The sequence below is a fragment of the Cupressus sempervirens genome, chromosome 3 (assembly GCF_028749045.1).
Source record: "Cupressus sempervirens isolate cs-2001-9-10 chromosome 3, ASM2874904v1, whole genome shotgun sequence".
Lineage (NCBI taxonomy): Eukaryota > Viridiplantae > Streptophyta > Pinopsida > Cupressales > Cupressaceae > Cupressus > Cupressus sempervirens.
Window position 1 is genome coordinate 985,999,059 of NC_143120.1, and position 11,582 is coordinate 986,010,640.

An 11,582-nucleotide genomic window follows, 5' to 3' on the forward strand; every position below is an offset into this window, starting at 1 on the left:
CCCTTTGGTAATTTTTCATTAACCAATTTCCACAAGCTTGCAGGAAGGATGCTCTGATACCACTTGTAATGTCCCCTTTTGGAACTTCTTATAAGAAAATACTGACAAAGTATTTATATTCTTCATTTTAAATAATACAACAAATTTAACTTTAAAATAATCTTATCAAACTATTCTACAATAAAAGACATAGTTCTTTGTAGTGTCAAAAATTTGATTTATTATTAAAATATAGGAGGAACCATAATAGGGTGCCCTGTTACCCAACCAATGGGCCTCACCATTCTCCCTCATTATCATTACCTCTCTCTAATCATTATTCCCAAGAAGGTGCCTTTTATGATGTACCCTAGGATATCCGCTCTACCATAGGCCTTACCCAATACCTGTAGGTTTTATCCGATACCCCGAGTGCTGTCACCCAACCCATTCCACTGTAGGCCTTATCTTAGCTTGGAGAATCATGATTTTATTAGGTTTAAGTTTTATTCAATTGCTATTCTAATGCCTCCTTTGATAGATTAATCTATTCAATTATTCTTAGAGAAATTAACATTAATCCAATTATCAACTTTAATGTATATTCTTGCAATGAAAAGGTTGATATTAATTCAATTATCAATCTTAGTGTATATTCTTTTTAACAGAAAAATTAAATATTAATTCAACTATCAACTTAAATGTATATTCTTTATTAGAGAAACTAATATCAATTCAATTATTAACTTAAATGTATATGCCTTGGATAAAACCAATATTAATCGCATCTTTTCTATTAAATAACATTGGTTACCTTTTATTTGGCTAAGTATCGAAATGGGCATTTATGTCATACCTAACAATGGTATTAGCCGGTGTGCAATGGATAGTACCCGACATTAGTCCTGCGCAAGGATTATGTACCTAACTGTACATGCAAAGGCTGTATAGGTTATAGATAGTAATGAAACTTTTATCACAGATTCTAACGTACATGGTGGAAAAAGGTTTATCACGTCCTTTCCTATTTTTATTCCCAATTTTCTCTCTGCCTATGAAACTAACCCTAAACCTAATAAATACCGCTTGTCTTGGCTAGAGCGGATGTGAATGAAATAATGTGTGAATGCATTTCATTTAAATGTTATATTGTATGTTATGTTTATTAATTGCCTTTTTATCATTTATAAAAATTATATTATATTTAATTGAATAAGTATTTATATTTTATGGTAATAACATTTGTAATATAATTTATAAGAGTGATAGTATATTTAATTTGAAAAAGTTAATTGATTAGTGTATTCCAAATTAGTAAAATATTTGTAATATAATTATGATCAACATCTTTTGTATTCATGATAAGATGGTCAATATATTTTATATCAATATTAAATAATTTAAAACAATTTATAATTACAATTTGGCTAATTAAGGGGATATGACAGATCATCTATTTAAAGAGGACTGTAAACCTAGGATAAGTGTGTGAAGAGAAAAAGTGAAGAAGAAGCAGATATATGAATAAATGGGTAAATGTGCAAGTCAAGGAGCCAAACAATGATAAAATAGAGCAAGAAAGGATAAGTATAAAAGGAGATTAGACAGAGAAATCCAAGTAGTGAAGGACAAAACAAAGATATCAGATTGAGACATTGTACACAAGAGATCTAAAATTAGCTTACAGAGAAAATCAAGGGTTTGGTACTAAATCAATTTTTAATAGGACTAAGTTAGGGAAAATATCTTAACCAAGTGATCCTAATAGGTCTATGTAAATCTCCTAATAGAGTCCTTACTTGATTATAAGAGTAAAATCCTTTAATAGGGTAAGACCTAACAATATTAAAGCTTTTAATTGGGAAGACCCCTCACAAGGTAGATGATGCAAGAGCAATCTTGCATCACCCAAAAATATTTTTATTTCAATCTTTTTCTATTTTAATAAGGACTAGTAGATAGGGTGGTTACTATTTATGATAACTTTCTTATCTTAGTAAGTTTGTCATATGAGCTTAGAATGTTTTCATTTTCTACAAGAAGGTTCATTCTAGAGTTATGAGCCTACCATAAAAATCTCATTGCTCTAGCTTAAGTATCAGAGAGTTATTGCAGATTTTCAATGGAAAAATTAGTACAAAAATCTTTAGGCTCACTGTTGTAGGCCTTAGATTTTCTAGATGAAGTCCAAAAACTTGATGGAAGGGTGCTTGCATAGTTTTGAGCCTATAGATCAAGAGCTAGCATTTCAAAAAAGGGGTTATAAGAGCCAATCACAGTAGTGTTCGAGAGTTATGGCCTTTGGAAGTTGGGCTACCAAAATTTCTAAAATAATTTGTCAAAGATGTATTTAGCTGATTCTATATGAATTGTTAGGGTCCTCTAACCCTAGGTATTAAATTTGAGCATCTAGAACCTTCCTGGGTGGCATAAAATTGCCTATTTAAGAAAGACCCAAATATTGTCTAGGACAACTCTGGGTGGTAGTTCGTAGCTTAGTCTTGCAGATTATTGTAATGAAGGTGCCCATGTGGGTTAGCATATTGTACTTGTGAACTCTATAATTTTGCATTTGCGGTGCAAATAAGAAGTCCATATTTTGTTCATGCATTTGTTGTTGTTTATTTATTTCTATTATGATTATGGTATTAAGGGGAGCACACTTAATCAAGTGGTATTAGAGCTAGAGTTCTTGAGTGTCTAGACAGATCAACGATTATGAGGTAGTTCACACCTGGACCATGGTTTGGGCTGAGTGTGTAGATAAGGCAGTTTACACTAGGGTTTTAGTGGAACCGTGAAAATTCCTCCACAAAGAGAGTGTGGTAGAAGAGCTATAGGTGTTACACCTGAGGGTTTTCAAGCCCTCCAAAGATAAATTCAATCATTAGAAGAAAAAATACATAGAGGAATAAATATTCCTATAAGAGATGAAAGCAAGGATGAGGATAAAGTAGAAGAAAATTCTGAAGTAGAGGTAGTTCTAAACCTAGAGGAAGAAAGGATTTTTAGGGCCATCTCCAAAATTAGAAAAATACCTAAGTTTGAAGTTCCCACATTTTTAGTAAATCTTAACCCAAAGGAGCTGATCAATTAGATCGATGAACTAGAGGAGTACTTTGAGTATGAAGATATTGATGATCTTGATAGGGTCAAGTTTGCGAAGGTGAAATTGAAGGGACATGCAAAGATCTAGTGGAAAGAGGTTCAATTGGAGTGAAATAGAAAGGGAAAGGAAAAAATCACAAGATGGGATCAGATGATAGCTAAACTAAAGTGACAACTCATTCCTATGGATTATGAGCTTGATCTATTGAAGAAGATGCAAGGGATGACACAAGCTAGAAAATCTATTCAAGAGTATACCAAGAGTTCTACCAAGTTCTCATTAGTGCCAGCCATGTAGGAGTTGATAAGGAGAAAGTCACTTGTTATCTTAATAAGTTAAGGCCAAGTATTCAAGATGAGTTGAGTCTAGTTCAAATGAACAATATTGAGGAGGCATACCCATTTTCCCTAAGAGTTAAAAAAAAATTGAACAAGAAGTTTGACAACAAGAATAATAGAAGAGGTCATAGTGGAAGATCTAGCAAATGATCTTATGGTGGCTATAATGATGATCAAAAGAATAAGTATGATGCTTATATTAGCAATTATAACCAAAGGGGAAATAATTCCAATCATTTCTATGATTAGAACAATAGAGATCAGAGAGGAAGAGGTAGAGGACAAGGATCTAGAAGAGAAGGCTTCTGTGGGGAATGTTTTCACTATGAAGAAGAAGGGAAGAGAGCATTTGAATGTACCTAGTGCCAAGGAAGGATAGATCAAAGAATAGAAGGCTAGGCTAGAGTTGCACATGTTGATGAAGATGCCAAATCATCACATTCTGAAGATGCTAAAGAGGAGAAGTCTTAGTTAACATAAGATTCTTGTTGAGTGGTGAGAATGAACCTAATCAAAAAAGTTTGTTTCATGTAAGGTGTAGATGTGAAGATAAATATTGTGATGTAATCATTGATGGGGGAAGTACTAACAATATGGTGTAAAAAAAAATGGTCACTAAGTTGAAGCTAATGAGATAGAAACACCCACATCCATACTATATTGCTTGGGTGAAAGATGACCATAAGGTCATGGTCAATGAGTAGTGCTTAGTGAAGTTCAAGATTGGAAGCTACTAGGATGAGGTACTATGTGATATCATACCTATGGACATATGTCATATGTTTTTTGGTAGGCCATGGCAGTTTGGAAGGTATGTTGTACATGATGGGCAAGAAAATACCTACACTCTGACCAAGGATGGAGTGAAGCATAAGTTGAATTCATTGAAGGATAAAGAAGAAAAGGTATGTAGTACTGCTAGAATATGTTTTTTTGATGGAAAAGACTTTCTCAAAGGTATGAAGCATGAGCATATGTGTTTTTCTATAATTCCTAAATATAGTAAAGAAGAAGTAAGAAGGTACCTATAGAAGTTGTAAATATGTTGGGAGACTTTTTTGATCTTTTATCAGATAATGTACCTAATGGATTACCCCCAAGGAATATTAGTCACTAGATGAATTTGGTTCCAAGAGCTAGTTTTCCAAATAAGGTAGTACACAGAATGACAACTGTAGAAAGTGAAGAGTTGAACAAGAAATTTCATGAGTTGTTGCAGAAGGGGTTAATTTGAAAGAGTCTGAGTCCATGTGTTGTACTAGTCATATTAGCACCAAAGAAGAATGGAGAATGGAGGATGTGCATAGATTCTCATGCTATCAATAAGATCACAATCAAGTATAGATTTCCATTGCAAGGATGGATGATATTATGAAATATTTGAGTGGAGCTGAGTATTTCAAAAATATAGATCTAAAGAGTGGATACCATTAGATTCATAGCAGAGAAGGTAATGAGTGGAGGATTGCTTTCAAGACCAAAGAAGGACTGTACAAGTGGTTACTCATGCCTTTTGGGCTAACCAATGCACCAAGAACTTTCATGAGGCTCATGAATGAGGTACTAAAGGAATTTTTGGGTAAGATTTTCATTGTTTACCTAGATGATATTTTGATCTTTAGTAAGACATTGGAGGAGCACTTGATCCAAATTCGCAAGGTGTTTGATAAGTTGAGGAAAGAAAATTTGCTAATAAACCTGAAGAAGTGTAGTTTTGTAAAGAAAGAGTTGGTGTGCCTGGGATTTGTAGCCTTAGTAGAAGGTCTAAAAATGGACCTAGAGAAAGTGAAGGCTATCCTTGAATGGCCTACTCCAAGGAGTGTGACAGAGGTAAGATCTTCTCATGGACTGACTAGTTTTTACAAAAAGTTCATAAGGGGTTTTAGTAGTATTTGTGGACCCTTGATTGAAACAATGAGAGGGGATAAGATAGAATTTAAGTGGACTATAGGATCAAATAAGAGTTTTAATTTGTTGAAACAAAAATTTATTGAGCAACCTATTTTAGCACTTCCTAATTTTAACAAGGTGTTTCAAGTAGACTTTGATGCTAGTGGTACTGCAATAGGAACTATTATGAGCCAAGAAGGTAGACCTATTGCTTATTTTAGTGAGAAATTGAATCATGCAAAAAGAAAATATTCTCTTTATGATAAGGAATTTTATGCTATAGTTCAAGCATTGAAGAAGAGGAGACACTATCTTCTTCCTAAGGAGTTTGTTTTGTATACTGATCATCAAGATTTGCAATATTTGAATGGTCAAGGAAAATTAAACCAAAGGCATTTGAAGTGGAATGAGTTTTTGTAGAGTTATACATTTATTTTGAAACACAAGAGTGGAAAGTCTAATAGATTTGTAGATGCTCTTAGTAGAAGACAACTTTTTCTAACACAAGTGTAGATAGAGGTGGTTGGGTTCAAGGAACTCAATACTTTGTATCTAGATGATCCTAATTTTGGTGAATCTTAGAAGGCTTGTACAAAATTTGTTACACTTGACAGGAAAAAGAGGTTGGATTTCATGATCTAGGATAGTATGTTGTTTAAAGGAAGCTAGTTGTGCATTCCCAAACGTTCAATGAGAGAGAATCTCATCAAGGAGAAGCATCATGGGGGATTTGTTGGACATTTTGGTAGAGATAAAACCATAGTTTTGATTGATAAGAATTATTACTGGCCATAGTTGCAACAAGATATAAAGAAGTTTGTACAAATTTGTAGAGTATGTCAGATGGTGAAAGAAGTAAAGTAGAATATAGGATTGTATCATCCATTACCTATACTAGAGAAGTCATGGGAGGATGTTAGTATGGATTTTGTTCTTAGATTACTAAGGACTTAGTGAGGGCATGATTCTATTTTTGTGATGGTTGACAGGTTTTCAAATATGGCACATTTATTCCTTGCAAGAAGACTATTGATGTTGTTTAAGTGGTAGAGTTGTTTTTTAGAGAAGTGGTGAGACTAAATGGTCTGCCAAAGAGTATAGTTTTAGATTGAGATACCAAATTTGTTGGGTATTTATGGCATACATTATGGAAGAAGCTGAAGATAGATTTGAAGTTTATTTCATCTCATCATCCATAGACTGATGGATAGACATAAGTTGTGAATCATAGTTTGGGAAACTTGTTGAGATGCTTGGTTGGACATAAACCAAAAGGATCAGATATGATTTTACCACACATAGAATTTTCATATAATAATTCTCTCAATAGGATACCTGATAAATCACCATTCTAGATTGTATATAGGAGTAGTCCCAGAAATGCTTCTGAATTGAGGCAGTTGGGTAAAGGAGAGATAAGTAGTGTTGAAGTAGAAGAATTTGTTTTACATTTGAAGAACATCCATGAGGAGGTAAGGAAGCACATCATAAGGTTGAATACATAATATAAGGCTCAGTAGATGTGAAAAAGAGGTATAAGGAATTTTAGATTGGAGATGAAGTCATGGTTCATTTGAAAAAGGAGCATTTTCCAGTGGGTACATATAATAAGCTGAAGATGAAGAAGTTTGGACCATGCAGGATAGTGAAAAGGCATGATTATGGAAATGTGTATGAAGTGAAGTTGCCCACTGAATTGAATATTTTGTGAGTATTTAACATTTCAAATTTGATAGAGTATTATGAAGCAGGAGATAGAGATGAAGTTGCAAAAGTGCAGTGGAGTATTCCAACAACTAGTTCAACTAGAAAGGATATTGAGGAGATGTTGGATAGTCATGTTGGAAAAAGTACAAGGAACAAAACATAGAAGAATACCTAGTCAAATGGAATGAGAGGCCAGTAGAGGATTCATCATGGCTAGCACTGGAGGAGGTTAACTATCTTGGTTTTCCTCTAAATACCTGAGACGTGATGGGGTCACTTCTCAAATTACTCCAGGTGTTTGATGTAGGAGCATTCTGGGTGTAAGGGCAATTTTGCATGACCCAAAAATATTTTCATTTCACTCTTTTCTATTTTATAAGGACTAGTAGAAAAAGTGGTTACTATTTATGTGAACTTGCTATTTTTAGCAAGTTTGTCATATGAGCTTGGAATGTTCTCATTTTCTATAGGAAGGTTCATTTTAGAATTATAAGCCTACCATAAAAATCTCAATTCTCCAGCTTAAGTATCAGAGAAGTTATTGTGGATTTTTGGGAAAAATTTGTAGAAAAATCTTCAGGCTCACCATTGGAGGCCTTAGAGTGCTCAAATGAGGTCTGAAAACTCGATGGAAAGGTGCTTGCACAGTTTCAAGCCCGTAGATCAGAAACTGGCATTTTTGAAAACTAGTTATAATAGCCAATTAGAGCAATGGTTTGAGAGTTATGGCCTTCAAAACTTGGGCTATCGAGATTCCTAAAATAATTTGTCAAAGATGTATTTAGCTAACTCTATATGTATTGGTTTTTTACTATCAACCCTAGGTATTAAGTTTGAGCATTTAGAACCTTCTTGGGTGGCATAAAATTGCCTATTTAAGAAAGGCCCAAACATTATCAGGACAACTTTGGGTGGTAGTTTGTAGCTTAGTCTTGCAAATTATTGTAATGAAGGTGCCCATATGGGTTAGCATATTGTACTTGTGAATTTTGTAATTTGACATTTGCAGCACAAATAAGAAGTCCATATTTTGTTCTCACATTTGTTGTTGTTTCTTTATTTCTATTACGGCTATGGTATTAAGGGGAGCACCGTTCATTAGTAGATCATATGTTATGATTAAACATTGTAACCCTAATAGGTTAACTTTATTGTTACAATAGTAAAGATTTGTGGGCTTCATCCCCACCCCAGTTTTACCTTCACATTGAAGTGTTTCAAGGTAACCAAATCATTTGTATTATGTATTGACACTTTTCATGGATGTGATATTTTGTTTTACAATTCAATTTTCTAGTTTTGATGTTAGATCTAAGATATGAGATGCATTAGGTGTGAAATTAGTAGTTTAGTTTTGCAAGTAAAATTTTAAGATTGTGATATTAATCTAATTGTAATATATATTGTCAATTAGTGTCAAAACACTTAGTCATAATGGATAGGCAGTAGCAACCAAGTTACTAGTTTATAATGTTAATCGAGTTCACTAAGGAACCATGCAAAAAATATTAATTAAAAAAGAAGTAAGTAGTCTCAACCGAGTTGACAGTTTACAATGAGCTATAGTGTCAACTGAGTTGATAGTGTCTATTGAGCTTCAGTATGAACCAAGTCAACAAAGTAGTTTTGTTCCAAGATGGTAATCAAGATGGAAAAATAGTGTGAACCAAGTCAACAGTGCCTACCAAGTGATCAACATGAACCAAGAATCCAATATCATCCAAGTGCCAGAGTTAGCCAAGGAGACAATGTTGTTTGTGTATCTTCAACATCACCCTAGTAAGCCATTGGACCCATGTTTCAAAACTGATCCAACTTGGTAATTGTTTTTGAAATTAGTTATGTTATAGCTGACCTATGATGGAATTATTTGGATGGATCTAAGTATAAGGTATTTTTTTATCCAAAACATATAATTCATGGTATTATCATTCAAGCATCAAAAGAATATAGAAGAGCGTATTATTTGAAGGCTATAGGTATTCCAAGGAAAGGAAGAGACTCATCTATCATAGTCAGGTGATCAGTTTACCTCAAAGGATCTTCATCAACAATCACAATTACCCATCAGAGATCAATCCATTGATTTATCCTAACAAGTGTATTAGTCCCAAATCCATTAATTGGGTGGACCTGATAGTCTTTTGTAGAAACTCCTAATATAGTACTATTGGATGCAATTGTTCAATTGCATGTTGTCTTTGATGTTACACAAATGTCATATCAGTCATCAGATAGAGTCTACCAAGCTTAGTTGGTCAACAAGGAAAAAGATAGAGTCTACTAAGCTTAGAAGGTTAGAAAAGAAGGTTTACAGTGTCTACTGAGCATTCTCAGACTTTACCTTGTGCAGATAGTTGTTACCGAGTTTTCAAGGTTAGCAAAGAAAATTTAGTTTTTATTGAGCTCACTTGATCATTAAAGGGAAATATGGCAGAGACAGTTCTTACCGAGCTCTCATGGATAGCGAAGGAAATTTAGTTCTTACCGAGTTCACTCGACAACCAAAGGATTTTGCAAATTTTGTAGTGTTAACCAAGTTGAGATGGTTAACTTAGGAAATTGTTTCTGGAAGCAGTGCTTACTGAGCAGGGTCAGCTAATGAAGGATTTCATTGTTTTGTGAAATAAAGCTTATTTGTTTAAATGTAATATTTATAGCCAACTGATGTATGGTTTATTGGTAAATGTAACTTATGAATGAGCCAACTTGATAGTTTGAATGGTATATATAAGAGGTCAAGTTGTGAATTCTAAGTGTGTGATGGATTTGATGTGATGTGAATGTGAAGGAGGACTGATTATTGTCAAAGCAAATTTTGAAGGATGATCAGAGATCATTGAGGAGCAACAAAGCTATATTTGATCAAGAAGGATCTAATGGTGTAGAATAGAGATCTATAATCAAAAAATTTAGTTGCATCTTATTCAGGTCAATTCATTGTTACTTTCTAACCATTGTAGCGGTGTTTTCAAAATCTCTTAACATAGTTCATTTAACAACCATTTTGTAAATCCTCTAACAAGGTGACAATTTAGTTGAATTTTTCTAAAGACCTCTAGGAAGGTCACTCCTAACAGGGTGATTAAATCCTCTAACAGGGTCACACCTAACAGTGTGTATTGTAATCTTTAATAGGGTTGGCTCCTAATAGGGCTCACTTCAGAAGAGTGAAAATTGTAGCTAGTTACTTGTGGTTTTTCCCATATTGGGTTTCCACGTTAAATCTAGTGTCTCTTGTGTTCTTGTTATTTACTATTGCATTCATGCTAACAATTATGAATGCTTAAAGTTCAGTAATAAGTTAATCTACCAAGTTACAACATTTTGTGAAGTGTTTACCGAGTGACAATAGTAACTAGTTGTTTAAGACATCTAAGGGATGATGATTTGTTTTTGTGGTAATTGATTCATCCCCCTCTCAATTAATTCATCTATAATTCCAACAAGTACATACTTAATTGTATGGTATAAATCCTTTCACAAGGTGGAACTAATAGTTCTTATAGCTCTTAAGGGAGTAAGATCATCAAAAGTGATCATTTGTAAGCCTTAACAGGCCAAATTTATTACTACGTTAGTGAAGCATTGTGGGTGTCATCCCCACCCTAGTTTTACCTTCTACTTGGAGGATTTCTAAATTATCAATATTGTGTTATGGTGTTGTTACTTTACTATTTTATGTTTCATGCATACAATTAGATTAGACAACTTAATAAAGTGGTTTAGTTGAAGAAGTTTAAGTTTAATTGAAGTATACAAGCTAGAGAAAGGCATTGAGAATAAAAAGTTGGATCTACATGTGGCCATGGAACAAAAAAATAAACTAAAGGATCAACTCTCTCAATCCCTCAAAAGAAGAAAATAATTAGCAGAAAAGATGAATGACAATATCTACATAAAAGAAAGAATTGAAGATATTTGCAAAGACATAAGTTTAGATGAAATAGATGTAGCTATAGAAGATCTACTTGGAAGGAACCTTATTCTTCAATAAGAGGTCATAAAGTTGAAAAGAGAACATGAGATTCAGTGAGCCATGATATGTGAAGTCACGGAACAAAAAAGCCAAGCTAAAAAAGATAAAAATACGGCAAAAGAAGACAAAAGACTACTCAACACCAGGATAGAAGAAAAGAACAATGAAATCCACTAGTTTTCACTACATCAAGAAGATATTGAAAACTACTTGAATGATGCAAATCAAGAAGTCATCAATTTAAGGACTCAAGAATGATCTTTGAACAAAAAGAGTCGAACAAAAAGAGAAACCAATGAAAGAATAATGAGATCACAAGAAGGCATGGATCAATTAGTAGAAATATCTTAGAAGAGACCTAAAAGGAAAAGAAAGATTGGGCTACAATGAACAAGGAAATTCATCTTAGCAAGGAGCTCAAAATAATAAAAGGCATACATGCAATCATTATGGAAAAATAAGGCATACTTAAAACAAATATTGGAGTAATGGAAAGACTAAATTTAATGGAAAATGTTATATTTGCAACAAAATTGGACATAGGGCAAGTAAATGCATAGAGAAAACCAAGTTTGAAGGA